This window comes from Centrocercus urophasianus, unplaced genomic scaffold (assembly GCF_019232065.1).
Source record: "Centrocercus urophasianus isolate 14NV4802_14NV808 unplaced genomic scaffold, USGS_Curo_1.0 seq_59, whole genome shotgun sequence".
Taxonomy (NCBI): Eukaryota; Metazoa; Chordata; class Aves; order Galliformes; family Phasianidae; genus Centrocercus; species Centrocercus urophasianus.
In genome coordinates this window covers 613,858-635,688 of record NW_024885188.1, presented here as the reverse complement: position 1 = coordinate 635,688, position 21,831 = coordinate 613,858, and the positions used below count along the sequence as shown (strand labels likewise).

The 21,831-nt window shown below is 44.9% G+C and overlaps 1 long non-coding RNA gene across 11 annotated transcripts; it reads right to left on the bottom strand.

The window, feature by feature from the left end:
- Positions 1-6: 6 nt before the first annotated feature.
- Positions 7-15,687, bottom strand: LOC122169850. Of its 11 annotated transcripts, none has more exons than XR_006171659.1 (6): positions 15,536-15,687; positions 11,685-11,738; positions 9,346-9,480; positions 4,158-6,250; positions 3,634-3,690; positions 7-128 (listed from the first exon to the last, which is right to left on the bottom strand). It is a non-coding gene; the product is annotated as an uncharacterized LOC122169850 (long non-coding RNA). The 11 variants fall into 11 exon arrangements; XR_006171663.1 differs by lacking the exon at positions 15,536-15,687 and adding an exon at positions 15,215-15,510; XR_006171662.1 differs by lacking the exon at positions 15,536-15,687 and adding an exon at positions 12,462-15,208.
- Positions 15,688-21,831: the final 6,144 nt, after the last annotated feature.

The window sequence follows — 21,831 nt, the reverse complement described above, 5'->3', positions numbered from 1 at the left end:
CCTTTTCTTCTCCCTGAGGTTTGTCACCTCCAGCAGCAGCCTCCTGTTCCGTGGGAGCAGCACCCTCACCAGCTCCTGCTCCCACCATCACTCTTCCACTCCAGTGCCCCATCTGCAGCACTCACCACCTGCAGGATAGAAGGAGAAATCTTTCAGGACATGAGCTGTGCATATCAGCTGGAGATATCCTGTTCTCTGCGATCTCCTTAGGTGCTGCCAGCCCCTGGCTTTGGTTTCACTGGGATTTCTCCTGACCCAAGGGGGAAAGCAGCACTGGAGGCTGCCATCCTATACCTGAAGCACCATGTAGGAGCACAGGGGTAGGCTTGTACGACAAAGCTGATTTACAGGCAGGAGAGGGACATTTACAAAACCTTCCTGTCAACATGCAGTAGAGTTTCAGATGGGTATTGCTAGTGTAGGAAACATTTCTCAAGGCTCATGTGTTCTCACTGCCTCTTCTTTCTCACGCCTATACAACGGCCTCCTTCCACTGCTCTCTGGAACAGTTATGGGACTGCATTCTCAGGGCTGATTTGCCTCCAAGCTGTGTGCTGTGAGAAATTCCCTGCAGGCTCAAGGTGAGTTGAAGCTTGGCAGAGTGTCCGGAGGTCCCCTGTGCTACTGAAAGTCTGCTCTTGGGAACAGGCTGCAAGTTTGCTCCAGCTGCTGTCTGCCATCTCTAGACCTGGACTGCCTTCAAGAGCATTGGTTAGACTCCTTTTGAACAGAGAAGTGCAACTTGAGCTATGTCAGCTGAAGCAAATATACTCTACAGCTAGATGAAGGTTAGAAATATTCAGATGTCATCAGGTATCAGAAAATGTTAGCCTATAGCTAGGCTGATTTTAAAAAAGAAAGAAACGTAAATAAAGACCCAAGCAGATTTGATATGACTGAATCATTTATCATTAGTCTGTGTTGAAAAGTCAGCATGCATTTTATTTCAGTTATTGAAAGGTGGATAGAGAAGTAGCTTCCTGAAGGCCATTGTTAAATCCTTCCTCCAGCAGAGGTAATTTATGTATCACTCCAACATTTGTGTTGGTACATACTGGTATTTGTTTACAGTAATTAAATTTTTTGTATTAATTTTTGATTTAATTTTGAATTAATTTTGAATTAATTTTTCTGTAGATTCGTCTCGATGGTGAAGGTAAATATAAAAAACACATTCTGTCAATTCAATTAACTTCAGGAAGTTTTTAGCACTAAAGAAAAGCTATTTTCTAGGTACCAGCGTCAAGCTAAATTCAGCAGAAATTCAGTTCATAGCCTGATGCTCTGTTTCCTCAGTTTGATTTTCCATCCATGAATGAGACTAATGCAGCTCTCTGAGCTCAACTTGAACTGCCTGCATTTGTTCACCATCATTCTTCAGTCATTATTTTTCAGCTCTATCTACCCCCAGTGGCTGACATTAACTGATGTGGTAAATAAATTCTTCTGCAGTCCTTGAAAGCAGGAAATACTCCAGTGCTTTGCAGAAACCACTGGAGAAGTTTTAGCTTGAACTGAAAATTCTGCTAGGGAAGGATGCTCTGCCACAAGCAGAAGTATTATCAAAAGATATGGACAAGTGTTGATATCTTCTCCTGTGACTTGTAAGGCATGCAAACCTGTCTCACAGAGTATTGCCAATGTAGCAGTCTTGACCCGGGCTAGTATTCAAATAAATGGTGGCTGTAAAAGCCTTGGAAGAGACCAGTATGAAAGGAGGGGAACAGAATGCCTATCAGATTGATTTCATCACATGTGCTTCTAACAGCATGCTGCAGACATTGATCTTGCTGCCTGTTGTGATTAGGATCAGCATTTATTTTCTATTTACTGCATTTGTATAGCCAATTCTCTTTTACGGTGGAGGAGAATTTTAATTTACATGAGTCAGCTCTCAAACAGTCAGCACTGAAAGGGTGATGCTCTCAACAGCTGTAGCTGTAACTCACTGAATGCACAGCACGTTCACATATGCAGAACTGGGTATTTCCCATGCCTTAGAATACAGAACCAAAGCAAGATAATTAAAAAATGGCTTTTACAAAAGCATTTGTGCTAGTGCTGAATGAATCTCACTATTAGAATCAAATGCCTTTGATAAAGATAAAAAAACAAAACTAAACTAAAAAGAGGGAGCCTCAATTCCACTGAAATTAGAACAAGAATCCCACACCTAGCTGCAATGGACCACGTACTTGCAGGTATTTCCTGTCTTCGTTTTGAGAACCAACTCTACAAACCTGTTTTCCATAACAATACACAGACTAAGAGTATCCTAAACCAGCTATCTGCAGAAGGGTTACTGAAATCTGCACAGCCACACAGGAGAAAAAACAAGCGCCATCCAATGTAATGAAGGCTGTGATAACAGAGCCATGTGGCTTTGAGTTGCAGTAACAGTGAATGCTTCTTTACCCAGGCTGCAGCTGGCTGCATTATCCTCTAATAGAACTGTCAGCTCAGTGCAGTGCCCAGATTCAGCAGCAGCAAGAATGAGGCCATGAAGAGGAGGAGAGCAGCCGAGTCTGCAGCTGGGGGTCTGGGAGGAGCTCACTGAACTCTCCCCATTTTCCAGAGCTAAAGATCTTGCTCCACAGCTTGATTTAGAAAAGGACTGGTAATTTTTAGGACAGTTAGTCATAATCACAGCTCAGCCATCTAATATAAGATCAAGAACTAATTATCATGCTTTAGTGAGCACACCAACTGCTTGCAAAGTCTTGGAAGGCTTTTGGAGTAATACTGCAGAACTGGTTATGAAAGTTGCCTCAGAAGGACAGTCCTCCACTGGAGCCAGGATATCAGCTTAGCAAACAGCCTGATCCCTGACAGCATCTCTTCTGCATTCAGTAATACTGCTCCTCTAAGCAGGTTAAGCTGACCAGATAGAAGTTACTTCACAAGGGCACCTAGTTTGGAACAGAGGAAAGATGCATTTCAAAGGCTGAGCCTTTGTGCTCAGGGCAGAGCAAGGCATTTCTTGGCCCAGACTTGGCAGTGAGAAGACAATGCTAGAGAAGCAGTGCAACTCTCATTTGCAGCGCATCAGCACCTGTAGCTATAGAAACTGGGTTTGATCTACCTCAACATGCCCACCTAAAGAGAAATTAAGTATGTCCCTGAGTTTTTCAGTTGCTTTGTAATTTACCTAAGTCAGTGCCAGATTCATATTTTAGAAAACGAACTTGTGGCATGATTATTTTCAGCTGTGAAAGGAAAAACAAATGATGAATCAAAATTCCTTTTCCTTTTTAAAGCTGTTTAGAGGAAGGCTAGACAAACAAATTCAAGGGAAATGTAAAAGCTACTGTGAATCTATGCAGCATATTCTCTCTTTACCACAAATGTCAATAGAAACAGCATTATGCCACTTTCTGTTCATGGATCTGATTGTTTTCTGTCCCAAAATATTTATCAATCTGTACAGCTGCAACAGGCAGTTTCTAAGGTAGGTCTTGCATTGACATGAGAAATGTTGCATTGCATGAGAAATGTTCTGGTACCACAGCTGGGTCACAGTCATATTGTATTCTCTGCACACTGATTACATGCAGATGACATACATATATTTTTGCCATGCTCCTCTTGAAGATATTAAAGCACAACCACATTCCTGAGGCTGCTCATACGCACCTCACTCTCTTTCTCAGCAATTCCAGTTGTCTCCTTATCCCCTGCCCCGATACTCTCCTGTATAAAGAGGAAATATGGTCACCATCTTACTCATGCTGAGGGAATGACTGCAGAGAAACTGGCATTAATCAAGCTCAGTGGAAGAATGGCAGGTATGGGATGTGATGAAATGAATGGTGGGAACTAAATGGGACAGCATACAGGGAGTGGAAAGATTCTCGCTGCTATATATCTGAAATAAAGGTAGCTGTAAGACAAAACCAGAACAAAACAAGAACACAGCAAAAAACCATGAGAAATAAAGCCTGTTAATTACATAATGATCACCACACTGGAAGTGCTAATGTCAATTATATGTACTTTTGCTATCAGTATTCTCATAGTAGCACCATACTGGATGAATGTTTTTATTAAGCAACAGCCCAGAACATTGCTGACCTTACAGTTTTCCAGCTACCTCCAATTTCTCCCACCCAAGACTCAGAATGTTCCCATCATAACCTGCTGCTGCCCCTGTAACTCACCAGTTTGCAGGAAAACTTTCTGGAACACTTCTTCCACACACGTTGGGCTGAAACACACAGCAAGGGATTGTTCAAAGAGGTGGGTCACAAAGCTCATCAGTTTGTGCAGAATCACTTTCCTCCAGGTCCACACTCAGCTGTACATGCAGTGGGTGCCTGACATTTAAAACAGCAGACATGTGTCAGTGGCTCTAAATCTGGCACCCATGAAGATGTCCAAGGAATCAATTGCTCTGAACAGTGATGCTCTCCACCCCAAACAATACTTCTTACAGCACAGATGGGATCTAACACAAGGTCCTTTGCTACAGAAGCTGTAAAACTGCACGAGTTCCAGGTTTGGAAGAGGAAAAAACGTACAATTTCCAAAACTCTGTGGGACAGTTGTGCTCCTGCTGGTTTCCAATTCTACTGTAGCATTTTGGGATTCAGCCAACAACATCCCTTCTGCTTGAGCTTGGATTCAGTTTTGGCTATTGCTCAGCCTGGATCAAGAGGTTCAGGTCCAGTTTAAGTCAACAAACAGTCAAGATGGCTGTAGTTCATGTCTCATTTGGAAGACTTGGAAGTGCTTTTCTCTTCTGCTCAGTCTTGGCTTCCTGCAGACTGCAGGATATTTCTAAAGATGCTTTTCAGAGGAAAAGTAAATCTAAGCCCCCTTATAGAAATCTCTTTCACTAATAAATGTTGAGGCTGCTCTGCAAACATACATATGTCAGATTTTCCAAAAGCCCTGTAAGGGTGAAGACAAGTCATGCAGATCTGTGTGAGTGCAGGTAGAGCAGATCGCCATCTTCAGCACTTGTGATCAGACCTCAGTGCTCAGCCTCCAGCTCACTGCCTCCACACACCTGCCACACCAAAATTCCTGCACGTTTCATCTGAAATGCTTGCATGTTATCTTGTTTAATAAAAGGATGCTGCGTTATATCCAAACTTCACTTCACTCATGTGTTTTCTAAGCTCATCTTCCTGCAGTCACCTCATAAGACCCAGACCTGTCCAGGTGCCAGGGCAAGGCAGCTGCTGACAGCAGCGTTACCATGCAAACCCCTCACAGTTTTATCCTGCTAAAACTGCAGTGTGACATCACCTTTTCTTTTATACATACAGGATTAATTCTTCTTTCAAGCTGCCAAACCATGCTGCAAAGACCTGATTTTTACATTAATTTTAAAACAGACTGTAGAGGGTTTTAAAAAGAAAAAAATCCCACAAGCTTCAACTGCAAAATATAATTATTTCTTACTCTAGCAAAGCATGCATGCTTGCTACAGCATGTTGCTCTTTTTTTTTTTTTTAACAGGAGAGGTAAACAAATATCTCTACTGCCTCATAAAAGCCATGTGTCTAATGGCAATGGCAAGTTGGTACAGAAACACTTTTCTGACTTGTATTATTAAAAAGTGCTGAATTTCTTAATAAGCTGTATTTTGAAGTCAATTTGCCTTCAGAAATGAGCACTGCTCTATGTCAGGAATGTGTTTGTCCCTACCCTTCTCCTATCAGTAACCTGGAAACTCTTTCCCATAAGAATTCCATCAACCATGCTTACAGCTTGGGCCTCATTCAAAATATGATGCATTCATACACATACTTTTAAATGAGGGCTCGTTTCAAGCATAACTGGAAGCAGATTTTTTGGGAAAGAGAAAGGTACGGAGAGTTGCCCTTACTTCTTAAGGACTATTTTGTACTGGTAAAGTTAGCAGCACTGATCTTTTGATTAGTTAGGAGTCGGGATGGTAAGGATGACTGAGTTTTAGCAGGGAAGCACGGCAGTGCAATGTTTATTTTTATGCCACGCTAGGCGTAAACGTCTAGTAAATAGGATTACTGAAACAGTGCCTAAGTAATGCTGCAGTTCCATAAACAGAGTGCAATCTGCCTCTGCTGACTTAGAACAGAAGAACACTGTCCTACATCAGTTCTCCCCCATTTTTGAAAGAAATATTTTACCTTTAAATGGCCTCATACTCCAGTGCTGTACCTGTACTTGGCTCCATGCTCAGCTTTCGGACACAGCTGACCACTCTTCTTTGCACTGCTCTCCCAGATCATACAGTCTGCAGTTTGGGTGCCACGAGTTGTACCTACGGTGGGATTCAGCCATCATTAGACATCTCTAAGCTGAAGGCTCTTTCTTGGCCTCTGTCACTATTCAGTGTCTGAGAGAGCTTCCAGCTGGCAGTTTCATATGTGCCCACACAAAGCTTTGAAAATCACTGTGTTTAGCTGAGTGTCTGACTGATGGAATGAGAGAATATTAAAGTCCAGGCAAGCATCTGACCCAAAGCACAAAAAGGCTCTTTCCAAACCAAGGAGCATCTGGAAGTCAAAATAGCTGATCTCTGAGTAATGCTGTGAACTCTGGGTGCAGCATTTCACAGATAGGACAACAAAATAACAAGACTTGCTAAGATTTCTCTTTGTTCTGTACACTTGTCATCTTTGCCTGACTTTGAAAAATTGATGTGGTGAGAGGGATATTATTATTTGAAATTGAAATCAATCAGTGGTTAATAAACTATATATTTTAGACTGCATCCTTTGGATTTTACATACTACGGAAAGAAAAAACAAAACAGTTTCTGTGGGCAAAAGTCCACGCAAGGACTTCTTGCCATTCGCTTCAGCTCTTCTGCAGCACGTGGTGATTTTGTCCCTTTCACTGTGAAAAATTTTGATCCCTGCAACCAAAATAAGAATCAATGGCTGCCAGCACCTAACAGAAATTTATTTGTTCTGTGGCACCGATGGATCACAACAAGGACATGTAATAAGATTCCATGCAGCAATTAAGATGAGCTCTTGGAATGAAGTGTTTGGCAATGCACTTCAGGCTGATTACGAAACTGTAAGTAACAGAACCCAAAACTCCTGAGCAGGGAATTGTACCCTGTTCTCTGCACTACCCCTCCTAGTTTAAATGAGAGCCCTACCAGAAAATTTACTCAAAGCTCCTGCAACAACTAATGACTGCCATACGTTCTACCAATTAACGTGGCTTGACAGTAAATTCATCACAGAGAAAATTGTGCTGATGAGGGGCTGTCACCACAAACTTGCAATTACTAAAATCAATAAAAGATTCCTATCAGAAAGATATTATTAACATTTTATCACTCCACTTTTAAGTAACTCATCACTCATAAAGTGAATGAACCCTGAGCTGCTGCTGAGAAATGACATGCTTTCATATTCTGCATCTCAGTGAAATGTCCTCAGCTTTGATCACGGCTGTTGTTAATCCTGATGTTCAAGACTCTCCTTTGCAAGTCCTGGAAAGCAATTCCTGGAATCATTGCCCCTCAGAGCCAAATGAATAATTCTACTTCTGAATTTTTAAGAAATCAACACGGAGCTCATTTGCCTAGACATCTCTTCCAAATTGGTAAAGACAACTTTGTATTCTAAAGGTAACAGAAAATGAAAATAAACCCAGTCAGAACTGTCTGACTTCTATTTAATGCCTATGACTTCCTCCTGGATTGCCACTCACTTGCCCATCTCTCACTGTCTTCCTCTCCAACAGCTCTGCAGCCATTTGGAGCATGAAAGAACACGGGCTGAGAATGCCTCAGTGATGGTGAGGCAGCAAAACAGGTCACAGGACAGAGCCAGTGAATGGATGAGTGGTGCTGCACCCCAGCCTGCCATCTAATTAGCACTCAGACAATGAAGATTTTGGAGCTTTATCTTCATACAAGAAAAGCAGTTGGCTTCCTTTTAGAAAAAAATATTTCCGTCACAATTTTTCTTTCCTTCCTGAAATCCTTACAGAAAAAACAAACTCAAATCAAACAGAAACAACCTTTTAAGCTTCTCTGATATCTGTTCTTCACTTTACTTACTGCCACTCAGTAGAGTGAGTACCAGAAGAGACCTCCTGACCAATGACTGATGTCCCATCCTTCCTCTACTCACCATCCTTTTTTTCTTCTTTATTCCAAACCATCACATTTACTCTGCCTAACCGTGGAGGATTTTTGACAACAGTCTGTTGGAACAACGTGCTTCAGATAGGCAGTTTCATTGTTTGCTTTGCTATAGAGTGGACAAGTTATTACAGTGATTTAGATCAACTCAAAAGAAAACATGCATGGGGAAAAGCCTGATCTCTGCAGACCATGGGGCCTTTGTGTCTGTTATAAGAAGAAGATGATGCTGAGGTCACTCGCTCTAGGGTTTGCTATAGACATGAACAAGGAGTAAATTAAAATTAAACACACTCAATATTTATGATTTAATTAGAATCAAGTCCAATTCATAATTCTAGGGAACACATTGGCATTGCTTTCCTCTACCATTACGATGCTGCTCTCACAGGTAGGAATCCAGAGCAAATAGGAAGGATTAGACAAGGATCATCCTCCTCTCTCTCAAAGCTCTCCAGAACAGCACGCAGAAAACTGTCCCCATTCCCATCTACAACAAATTCTTTTTACCCTGTTAGGAAGATAGGAGCAAGGGAGAAATGATAACCAGGCAGGTACTGCAACTAAAGCTCAGCCTGCCTTTTCATTTCATTCACATTTGATACCAGTTTTTAATCCAGTGACACAGTTGCAACTATCCAGGCAAAATCATCTCTCTGTCCTTGAGAAGTCCTTTAAACTACAGCTGTACTCCAGAGACTTCTGCTGCAGACAGTTTGCGCGGTATCATGAGTGGCTTCTGCAGTGGTCCAACACCACCAGCACACAACCAACCTGACACTGGTTGAGTAGAGCTTCAGACCATTTCCAAGCCACTCTTCACTTCTGTTTGTACGCTTTCCTAATGCTGTTCCCCTATGTTAATAAATGTCACAATCAGGCTTGTAGTGCCTGAGCCATTGCCCCTAGCAGGAATGTGAAACACAATCAGCTCCACAGAAAGATCCATGCAAGGCTACAGTATCTGCATATCTGAAAACCTTTTGTCGATGCTCTGCACTGACCTCTGACTGCCTGTAAGACCATGCAGGTGAACTTCCAGCTAAAATGCCAGTCTTAAAAGGAATGACATTTTGGGACCAACAGGAGCAAATGTTGCTGGAGAGGCATGCTGTGACACAGCTGGACGCTGACAAAACCAGCCATGATGAGGAACGGAGGGGATGGCTGAAATACAGCAGGCACACTCACTGTGATGAGAGATGGCCCAGATGAGGCTGGGAGATGGACATGGGGGACAGATCACTCACCGCAGCCTGCTCTGTTGGCTCATCTGGCTCAGCAGGGATGGCCTCCTTTCCCACAACAGCAGCAGCAGGGGTTTCCTCCACCTTGACTTCCCCAGATGGAGCTTCTCCAGCCTCAGTCTCTTGTTTTATGGATTTCTAAGTAAACAGTGGAAAATTTGTTGAGGAGCACATGATGGTGGGGAGGGAAGAAGGGAATGGGAGCTCTGCCTGGCACTGCAGTGCTGCTTCACTCCTAGCAGACTCAGTGCCAATGGCTTTGCCAGGAAGAGGACAGCCTTACATTACTAACGATCATCTACAGAGCATCTTCATTCTCAGCGTCCTGCACAGAAACTGAGTCAGTCCTACATCCCTCCCTTGCCAGGAAAGAGAGTGCTAGCTTCCTGAGCTATTGAAAGCAGCAGCAGAAATGGGGGAGAAGTACTCAGTTTGCTCAGAAATGCTCTAGAAAGTGAGGGCAAAGTGAGGAGTGTCCCAAAGTATGATTTCAAACAGGATTTTTTAAAATTATCCCCCTAATTCCACTAGTTCTCAGACAAAAAGGTCTCTTCTCTGTTGAAAGGGTGCGGACTCTGTTTTCACATAGGCAAGTACTAACTGCATGAATTCTGACATTGAAAATCATTGAATCATAGAATGGCTTGAATTGGAAAGGAACTTAAAGACCACTCACTTCCAATCCCCCCTCTACGGGCCACCCATTAGATCAGGATGATCAGGACCAGAGGCACCCAGAGCTTCTCCAGGCAGCCTGCTCCAGTACCTCACCACCTTCTAAGTGAAAAAAAGTCATCCCTAGTTTCTTTTAATGCTTATTGCACCCTGAGACCTCAATCACCTACAAAGCTTCCGTTTATCAGCCATGCTTCTTCTGCAATTCTTACCCTCTAAAATTCTGGCCTATCCTTATTCTTTAGGAAGCGTATCTAGTAAACATCACCAGTCCTGCAAGATGTTTGGTCCTGTAGCAAAACAGCTCCCAGCAAAAGTGCTATTTCTGCTGGGGACAAAGCCTTGCAAACACACACAGCTAAAGGAGAGAGCTGCAAGCTGTGCTCAGCATATTGCATCTATAAAGATGGCTGACTCAGCCAGATTAAATAACCCCAGTAGATCAATTTACCATGAACAAATTGCTCAGCATAACATGAACCTCAAATCTATCCAGCTGCTTTGCAGTTGATAAGATGCAGCTGGTCAGAAGGCCTTCTGTAATGAAGAGACATCTCTGAAATTCTTCAAAATACGAAAATCTGCTCCCTGACATTTTTCAGAAAACAACAACAAAACAAACCAAACAGAAAAACCCACTACCACACCAAAACATATCCTTTCAATTCTTTTCTCATCTATTCCTTTAGCAGGCTTATTTTTAATGAGGTATAGGGAAATCTGCCTAAGCACCACCTTCCAGATTTGACAAAGAATAAAGAAACATTCATTACAATACACCACACTGTGCAGAAGTCTGTCTTGTGTATGTCTTGTGTATATGATAATAGCAGTTCCAAGGAATTTCACAAAGAAAAAACATGATTGTAATGAGAAACAAAAGGCAGATTTGTCCCAGGTCAGATGGCTAATGAGTTTCCTGGGCCTTAATACTGGAAGGAACTTTCAGGCTTAAAATCAGAGGTAATGTGTTACAATGCAGATGGCACTGATGTGCTCTGAGCCACTTGTGCACAAGCAGTCTTTAGGCTACTTGCCATCTGAACTACAAACACAAATACTCAGAATGCTCTCACGGTGCTCAGTGACCAAAGGCACATCAACAAACAGAATCACTCTTCTGCTCTCAGTAACGGTAGCGTTCACCCAGCAATGCTGCCACTCCATATCCTTCATTCAGGCTAACTGGATTCAGCAAGAGGAGCCCAGAAACCACCAAAGTAGGATCACTTCCAACAGTATTCCCCCCCTTAAAAGATGGTACCTACTAAAATGTGGAAGATAGATGAAGCTGCAGTGATATGAGAGGTATGTGTACCGACAGCACATGTGAGCACTTCCTTGCTGTACATTGGACCAAAGCACTCATTCTTGCTTTTCTTAAGTGCAATAAATAAGTAAACTGACTGTACCTTCAAAAATTAAAAGTATCTAGGCATCCTGTTTTTCCTTTTTTGCAGTGCTATCCTAGTGAAAGACTTTCAGAAAGTACAGATTTACAGCTGCAATGGTATACCCACCTATTCTTTCAGGTCAAGATTTAATGAATTAGAGGACGGAAAACACCCATGTTTTTGTACAAAGGAGCAAATATTTTTGTACAAAGCAAAAAACAGTACCCTTTTTTTTACACACCATTTAGAAAAGAAGCAAAATCCACCACTTACAGAGTCTCTGTCACGTTCTCATTTGATTGCATTGTAAATGCAGCGGCATCCTACCTATAGAAAATAAAAACGCAGCAACAATATTTGGCATGGGATGTATCCAGTAAAGACCTGATTTTTATGGCTTACTCAGGCATAACCACCAATAGCTGAGCTGGGATGGAAAATCGATAATCTAAATAGGCATGAATATCAATATTAAAGACCTTCCTTTTTCAAAAGTGTCCCACAACTCTAAAATGTTTCAAATTATTCAAGTAGGAGAAGAATCCTTCGCTGAATAGAAGTGAATTGCCAGGACTTTGCTTCAGGCACACTGCACTTCTGAACAGCGAATGCCAGAAGTTTATTTTGCCAGACTGCACTGCACAGGGAGTGCAGATTTCTGAGCTCCTTACACATCCTCTGGACTCTGGGCTTTTATTTGCACAGCACACACTGCTAAGGAATTAGAGATGTGAAGCTCTGTATGCATTAATAAGGCACAGAAGCTGAGAACAAATTTTCCAACCTTTTATTCAGAAACAATTCATTTGGAAAATGCTTACGTTTGTTCTTACTGTGAGGGTGGGAAGGATCAAATTTTTATTTCATCCCCAGGTGAACACTTTCCTTTAGAGAAAGTGAGAAAGTATTTCTTAAAGTTCCCAGACTGCTAATCAGATATCAGCAACACTGCACACATCAGCCGTTAGGTCAGTATAGCAATAGAATATTTGGAGCTGTGCACTGTCTCTATTACTTGCTTGCTACTGTAAGGATGTACACGTCACTTACCATTACAGTACATTCCGGTTTAGGGAATCGTTATGAAATAAATCAAATACATGACAAGCTCCCTATGTTCATTTTTGAAATCCATGTCAAACTTAAAACATGCTTTAAAATACTGATCTTTTCTTTTTTCTTTTTTTCCTGGAAAATAAACAGACATGACAGAAGCCTGGCTCTACAGAACAACGCAATGCACACAGTGACAGGAAGTATAAGGGACTTCAGTTTTAAAGCTTGCACATTACTGTAATTAGCTTTTCTAGATTTTCTTTAAGACACTTCAGAACTTTCCTTTTAAATTGTTTAAATCATTACTTTATTAAATTAGTTCAAATACTCTCAGCCCCACTAGAGTCTAGAATCTGAGTGGTGCTAAAGAATAATGCTTGAAGATTCAATGGCAGCTGCTGGTTATTTGCCAGAGTTGGCTGTTTAGCTGTCTGTCAGCTAATACTTAAAAAGGTACAAAAATATTTCTCAGGCACATTCCAGCAGGCTCTAAAGGCAGCGTTTGTGCATTAACTATGAAGTGAAAATGAAAATATTGTGACAGCTAGGTCATGCAAACAAGTTGGGTGCCGTGCTAACTAAAGCTAATTCTGCAACCAACAGAGATGGGTAACGAAATAAAATACAGTCAGTGACACCTGAGATCGCCTCTTCATCCACTTTTAGTTGGGTATTGGCCTAAAGATTGTGAGCCAAATATTTTCATCTTGGAAAACTGATAAATGACGTAGCTGTTCAGTAACTACCTGCAATGGTAAGAGAAGTGAAAGTGAGAGCTAACACACTGTCCATAGATGACAAGAGGTTTCATGAAGCCAGGGCCTTCCACTTGCCTCACCTGCTGCTAAGGCACACTGCAGATGGCAGTGACGCCAAAGTGCCTTCAGTTCATTCCGTGGCTTTTTGGGCATCTTTTAACTCACCACTGGTTCTTGCTATGGAATCTCTGTGTATCCCTACTGGGTTTACAACGTATCTTCTGTGCTGTGACCAGAAACCAGTTGACTCACAAGACATATTTCCAAGGCTGTGAGAATCTTGGAAATTCTCACAATTGCAGGCCTACTGAAACCTGACATGCTGAAACTGACCCGCGCCAGTTCACGAGCAGGACTTGTCAGAACACTTGTCAACAAAAGCTGTCAATGCAGTACTACATTCTACTGAGACCACAATTTCTTTTGAAGTGAACGGACTAAATTCTGTATGGGTTCACTCTAAACCATGATGTGCAGAGCACAGAGTGCAAGATTTATTACAAAAAATGCTAATAAATTCAGATCTTCTACCTTTTCTACCAAGCAGTGAAACACTTAAAAATACATTTTTTTCTTCACATTAGTATATAAGTAGCATGAGAAAAAGGTTGAGTAACTGAAGCTGCATAAATCAAGCTTGCAAACTCAAATCTTTCAGTGCTCACACTCAATTTCTAACACAGAAAGCAACCTTTCCACTGCAGCACCACACTGCAGCAGACTGCATACAGATCCTGGCCATGGAACAGAGCTCAGGTACAGCAGTATGATGGCTTGAGAAGGGGATAACGGAAGAAAATTCTCCACCACTAATTCAGTAATTTAAATCTCTTCTGCAGCAATCATGGGCAAAAGTACAAAACTTCCATATAAAATGACTTAATCCTGAGTCCAAATCTGACTGGGCAGACCAGAGTGAACCAGACCCAGGCAATACCTTTTCTCAAAATCAAAATAGGAAAATAGCACCACATTTGCAATAAAAAAAATAAAAAAATAAATTAAAAAAAAGCAACAAAGCACAAGATTAAGCAACAAATGGCTGCTGCTGCGTTATGTCAGTGGAAATACTGACATGTCTACAGGCTCACAGATAAGAGTTTCATGGAAGAGGAGAGCCTCAGCAGGCAGAGACATCCTCCCATGTAAAACATTTTGCGGGAAAAGACTGTCTATCCAAGCATAAAAGATAAGCCCTCTGTGGCATATCCTGATGATATGCACTCCTATGATATTCCGAATGTTCTGATTTTAAGTTACCATAAGAAATCAAGAGATCTTCTTTCACAAGCTTTATAAAATTTCAAGCTATATGGACATTCTAAATACCAGCTTTTATGCTGACACAAAGCACAAGCCACAAGACTTAGTTCCAGGCTGTCAACACTTACACAGAGCTGTCTCTATTTGAGCTGACTGTCTCAACCTTGTTACAGTTAGCAGTGATTGATTCAGTATCCAAGTAAGGCCATTTTTATTTGCCTGGGCAGCTCTCCATCAATGAGATGGCTGGCAAGTGCAAGGGAAGCCAGGGCACCTTGTGCAGACAGGGACACCCACAGTCGAGCAGCATGAGATACCCCTTCCCCTTTTCTCTGCAGTTCCAGAAATGATGCACAACACCAGGGAAGGAAACCTGACGTGGTGCCAGTAAGCTCAAAGGATTGTTTACTTGTCCTAAACTGACTCTGCACTTCTGAGTAGCCTTTTGCGGCACAGAAGTTTCTTCAGACAGTCACTGAGCACTTTGTTGCTCTACCAACAATTCTGAACCCACAGCACCTCAAAGCCCCTTCAAGAGCCCCCAGCTACTGCCCTGAGCCCTCCAGTTTTCCCTACTGCCCCTTAAAAAGCTCAGGATGCCAGCAGCACCTCGTCCCTTAGGATGCCCGTTGGATTTCACAAGGATGCACTCATCTCCTGCATCATGATCACTGGCAAAAATATCCAACGGCGCTGACCCGAGCGGGGGGCTCAGTGGTGACAAACCTGCTGCGCTGCAGCGTGTGCCCAGTGCCTCCGGTCCCGCTGCTCGGCACCGCCGGGCACAGCCCGGCTCCGTCCACTCCGCCTCCCTGCACGGACCGATGGCCGCGCCCGGGATCGCCCCGAGCCTCCTCGTCTGCAGGCTGAGCCGCCCCAGCTCTCCCGGAATCCCACCCCAAGCATTTCCACGTGGTGCCGAGGAGGGGAGGGGATGCGGGGGAGGAACGGGGCCAGCGCTCGCAGTGCTACGTCACGGCCGTTTGCGCCGCCCCGTCCTTACCCGGTGGTGGGCACGGACACGGAGGGTGGGGGGGGGGGGGTTACCGGAGCTGAAGAAACGACCGCGGGCAGAAGCGCCGAGAAACGAACGGGAAACGTTTAATCGACGAACGCACAGAGCGGCAAACAGAGAAACGGCGCGTTCCCAGGGTTAGCCGACTGCGGAGGACGGCTTGGTGCCGACCGGGGACGGACGGGCCCCAGCGCCGCCTTCCCGTGAGCGCCCGGCGTCCCCGAGGCACGGCGCGGGCGGCGACAGCGGGGACGCGGGGCGGTGGAGCGCCGCTTTCCCCACACGGAGCCCCGCGGCTCCGCCGGCGCCATCGCCGGGGCCCCACGGCCACCATTGGCGGAGAGCCCGCGCTCGGCCCCGCCTCCTCCGCGCCGCCATTGGTCGTGCCGAAGAATGGGGCTGGTGCCGCTCGCGGGGTCCTTTCGCTCCGCGGTCGCGCCGTCGTTGTGTCATTACCGCGCGCGTCCCGGATGGCCCCGGCCCGGCTGCCCGCGCCGATGCCTGTCATCGTGCGCGCGCTCCGCTTCCGGGCCCCGGCCGGGGCTACGGGAGGAGGAGGGCGGGTACGCGGGGGACAGCGGCGAGGCCGAGCCCGCGCCGCCCCGCTCCGTGCGGGCCTTCCTGGAGAGCGGCGAGCACGGGCCGCATCCGAGCCGCCAGGAAAGCGCATAGCGGGGTGCGCGGCGGTGTTCAGGGCGGGATGAAGTGCGTTTCTTTGTGCCTCCGCCGCTGTTTCTGGAGCGACGAATGACTTCGGGTTCAGCTGCTGATGATTTGAGCAAAGCAAGAACCAAAGGCGCATGCCTGACTGCCAGGCTCCAACACGCCTCGATCCATGGGATCAGCGCCCCTCTTTCGGGGCTGCCCGGCTCAGCCAGGAGCTGCTCCTGGACACCAGGCAGGTCACAGAACCACAGAATCATAGGGGTTGTAAGGGACCTCCAGAGATCATCAAGTCCAACCCCCTGCCAAAGCAGTTCTCTACAGCAGGTCGCACAAGTCGGTGTCCAGGCGGGTCTTGAACATCTCCAGAGAAGGAGACTCCACCTCCTCCCTGGGCAGCCTGTTCCAGTGCTCCGTCACCTCACCTAAAGAAGGTCTTGTGCCCATTTGTGCGGAACTTCCTATGCTGCAGTTTCTGGCCATTCCCCCTTGTCTCCACACACTACAGAAAAGAATCTGGCCTCTCCACCCTGCCCCCCACACCTTTGATATTTATAGACCTGGATCAGGTCCCCTCTCAGTCGTCTTTTCTGAAGGCCAAAACAAACTCAGCCTTTCCTCATAGCAGAGATGCTCCAGGCCCCTCACCATCTTTGTGGCCCTCCGCTGGACTCTTTCCAAGAGGTCCCTGTCTTTTTTGTACTGGGGAGCCCAGAACTGGACGCAGTGCTCCAGATGAGGTCTTACCAGGGCAGAGTAGAGGGGGAGGATCACCTCCCTCAACCTGCTGGCCACGCTCTTTTTAATGCACCCCAGGATGCCATTGGCCTTTTTGGACACAAGGGCACATTGCTGGCTCATGGCCAACCTGTCCACCAGGACACCCAGGTCCCCCTCTGCAGAGCTCCTCTCCAGCAGCTCATCCCCCAGCCTGGACCAGTGCATGCAATTATTCCTCCCTAATAATCACGGTCAGCTGCCGCTTCTCACAGCCCGGCAGCGCCCCGCATTCCCTATCATGCGCAGCCTCTGGGAAAATCAAACAGTACAGTACACTGTGAACAGCTACACCAAGAGCAATGGGTGCTGAGACATTCAAATGTTGGGACCCATGTGTAGGAAAAGCCGCCTGGGCATTCAGTGCTCAGGGATCTGCCCCTCGTGCTGGTCCTGCCCAATCAAACCTGCACACTGCAGAAGTGAAAGGAAAAAATGGCACCCGCTGACATTCACTGACCCTTGTTGAACATTTCTGGAGACACAGCAGTGGATGTGAGCACAGCAGGGCTGTGATTGTTGCGTTTCGTCGGTGGTGACAGTGACAGTGGGTCACCCCCCGGTGCAGATTGTTACGAGCTGGTGAAAATGCAAAGCTGATATCGGTGACCGTGTTGAGAAACAGGTTTGGTAGCTGAGAATTTGCTCTATCAAACATTGTTATTAGGCTTTCTGTATCTGTTGTAGTTTCCACGGGAATAAGTAGGAAGCCTTACTTCTTCCAAAGAGGAACCTTCCTATGCAGAAAAAGTCCTCTGAACATCTGTGAGTTTCTTTATCACTTCCTTTTCCAACTTGTTTTCCTATGATTATTGTTCTAGAAAACTTCCTGCCAGTTGACATCCTGAAGGCCATGACCTGTACCAGCAGGAAAGACAGGAGAGGGTCATGCATCTCACTGGGTGCCTGCTGTGTGCCATGCTCTTGAAAACTTCCCAGTTTGTGCTCTGGACCTATCGATTCTGTTTGTTAGCATCCCAATGCCAGGAAATACAGACCCTTAGAATCAGAATCATGGGATCACAGAATGGCCAGGGTTGGAAGGCACCTCAAGGATAATGAATCTCCAACCCCCTGCCATACACAGGGTCACCAACCTCTTTTCATAGCAGCCCAGGCTGCCCAGGGCCCCATCCAGCCTGGCCTTGAACACCTCCAGGGATGGACAGGGCATCCACAGGGTCTCTGGGCAGCTGTTCCAGCACCTCATCACCCTCTCGCTGATAAATTTCTCTCTGATATCTAAACTAAATCTCCACTCTTTTTGTTTAAAACTGTTCCCCTTTGCTCTGTTGCTCTCTTCCCATGTTAAAATCTGACTTCCCTCCTGCTTATAAGTTCCCATTTAATTACTGGAAGGCCACATCAGGTTTCCCCAGAGAATTCTCTTCTCCAGACTGAACAAGCCCAGCTCTCACTGCTGGCTCAGGTGAAGTTTTTTGTCTGCCAGGACACCGAAGTCCTTCTCAGCAGGGCTGCCCTACATGAGTTCTTCTCCCAGTCTGCACAGATATCTGAGGTTGCCCCGACCCAGGTGCAACACCCTACACTTGACCTTGCTGAATCTCATTAGGTTCACGTGCTCCCTCCCAGATGAAGATTTTGAAACAGCTTTGTGAAGAAATGAAAGAACCTTGAGAGTTCTCTCAGGCTGGACGTTAGGAAAAACTTCTCCAGAAGAGTGGTTGGGCCCTGGACAGACTGCCCAGGGAGGGACTGGAGTCAGATTCCCTGGAGGTGTTCAGGGAACGATTAGGTGTGATACTGAGGAAGATGACTGATGTGGAACACATTTCTTTAGAATCGTTTCAGAACGGCATTTCACTTAATTGTGAACCAGGCAAGGGGGTATAGAATGAACAGGGGCAAAACAGAGTGCAGGGAGGGATGTGGAGGGAGGGGAGCTGAGGAATGCAGCCTCGTCTCCCTCTTGCACCAGGCACTCGTGCTCATGTATTGGTTCAGACTGTGACTTGGGAATTCCACTACAAGTCACAGTAACTCAGCAATTGGGGTGGGCAATGTGATAATAGCTTCTTGGAAACAGTTGTGATATTTCCTCCTATTCTAACTGTAATATCAGAATAATCTACGCCTCGTTGCTTGGAACCAACTGTAATCATCCCCTCCCTTTCTTGCATATGTATAACTTGTCTCCAGAAATATCCTTAAGCTGTCACTGTGCGGTGTGCAAATGAGGAGGGGCCACCTCCTCTGCACCCAGTGTGTGTGTGTGCAGTGCTGTAATAAAAATATGCACCCGCTTTCTAACTACTCTGTGCTTTTTGGGCTTCTCTTTTGCTTCTTAAATGAGGAATTGCAATTGTTTCACTTGGGGCCTGCATTTCAGGGAGAAAGAGCGTCCCTGTGAGGCTGATGGATCTTGTTCAGTGCACCAGTGATGGGAACGGAGCAAAGGACTGTTTTCTGCAAGACCTTTCTTGTATTCTCTTCCACCTCTTTCCCTGTGGTCCAACAGCAAATGGGTTTCTGTAGAAGAGAAACTTCTCAAAAAACAGGGCAGTTCTTCTCCCGGATGCATACTGTGGGGGTGGTTTAAGGTCAGAACGCTGAGGGGAGGCAGCCATTTCTCTGCTTCTCTTTATCCCTTCCATATGAGTCATCCAGCTGCAGTGTCTAGCTCCCAACACCTCCCAAAAACCCCTTCTATTCCTAGGGATCTAAAGGAGAGCAAGTTGGAAGGAGAAAGTCATCTCTCTGGCCACATACTTAGCTACACCTTTAACATGCTGCAAAACTGTGGGCTTTGCTCTGCTCTGTGTGTCACTGGAAGAGAGCACCGCATTGGAAAATGAGGATATCGGGGTTCCAGGGCTCCGAGGAATGTGGCAATCACATCTGTCAGAGCCAAGGGGTCTTGGGAGAGTCTCCATCGTCCCCCTTCAAGGAGATGGCACTGTCTCGCTCCTATTATGAGAGCAAGAGGAGGTTCAAGTCTATGTTCACTTGACGGCAAGATTCATACAAAAAGGGTGGATGTCAACCCATCCAGTTTATTAGGAGTGCTGGTCATTGTAAAAGAAGGGGAAGGGAAGACAAGCAATAGGAAAGATTCTTCAGATAGATGTAGCTCTTCAGAGATAAATGTAGATCTTCAGAGAGATAGATACGTAGATGTAGTTCTTCAGACATATAGGTAGGCAGATGTAGCTCTTCAGGTAGATGGAGCTCTTCACACAGGCAGATGTAGCTCAGCAGATAGGAAGATGAAGAAATTCAGATAGGCAGATGTAGGTCTTCTCTTCAGATAGGTAGATGTAGCTCTTCTCGACAGGTAAATGTAGCTCTTCTCTTCGGAAACATGCAGCTCTTCTCTTCAGATTGATGCAGCACTTCTCTTCAGATAGATCAAGCTCTTCCCATCAGATAGATGTAGCTATTCTCTTCAGACAGGTATAACTCTGTTTTTCAGATAGATGCAGCTCTTCAGAGAGATGTAGCTGTTCTGTTCAGGTAGATGTACCTCTTCTCTTCAGAGAGATGCACCTCTACTCTTCAGACATATGTAGCTCTTTTGATAAATCCAGATCTTCAGATATATGTAGCTTTGAGACAGATACACCTCTTCAGACAGAAGTGGCTTTTTAAACAGATGTAGCTCTTCTCCTCTGATACATTTTGCTCTTGAGATAGATGTACAACTTCAGATAGATGTAGCTCTTCCCTTCAGACAGATGTAGCTCCTCAGAGAGATGGAAATCTTCTCTTCAGATAAATGTAGCACTTCTCTTCAGATAAAAGTAGCTTTTCAGATACATGTAGCTCTCCTCATCAGACAGATGTAGCTCTTCTCTTCAGAAAGATCTAGCTCTTCTCTTCAGATAGATGTAGCCCTTCTCTTTAGATAGATGTAGCTCTTCAGATAGATGCAGCTCTTCTCTTCAGTCAGATATATGCAGGTCTTCTGTTCGGAAAGATGTACCTCATCCCTTCAGATAGATGTAGCATCTCTCTTCAGAAAGATGTAGCTATTCTCTTCAGGCAGATGTAGTTCTTCTTTTCAGACAGATGTAGCTGACCTCTTCAAAAAGATGTAGCTCTTCAGATAGATGTAGCTCTTCCCTTCAGACAGATTCAGGTCTGCCCTTCAGATAGATGCAGCTCTTCTCTTCAGACATATGTAGCTCCTCCCTTCAGATAGATGCACCTCTTCTCTTCAGATAGATGTAGCTCTTCTGTTAAGAACGATGTAGCTTTTCTCTTCAGACAGATGTACCTCTTTTCATCTGATAGATGTAGGTCTTCTCTTCAGAAAGATGTATCTCTTCAGATGGATGAAGCTCTTCTCTTTAGAAAGATGTAACTTTTCACTTCATACAGATGTAGCTCTACTCTTCAGATAGATGAAGATCTTCTCTTCAGACGAATGTAGCTCTTCCCCTCAGATAGATGTAGCTGTTCTCTTCAGACAGATATATGTAGCTGTTCTCTTCAGACAGATGTATCTCATCCCTTCAGACAGATGTATCACATACCTTCATAGAGATGTAGCTCTTCTCTTCATTTAGATATAGCTCTTCTCTTCAGGCAGATGTAGCTCTTCTCTTCAGACAGATGCAGCTCTTCTCTTCAGAAACATGTAGCTCTTTTCTCTTCAGATAGATATGGCTCTTCTCTTCAGATATATGTAGATCTTCTCTGCAGACAGATGTAGCTCTTGTCTTCAGGCACATGTACTTCTCTTCAGACCGATGCACCTCTTCTCTTTAGACACATGTACCTCTTCTCTTAAGACAGATATAACTCTTCTATTGAGATAGATGTAGCTGTTCTCTTCAGACAGATGTACCTCTTCTCTTCAGACAGATATAGCACTTCTATTCAGACAGATGCAGCTCTTCTCTACGAATAGATGTTGCTCTTCTCG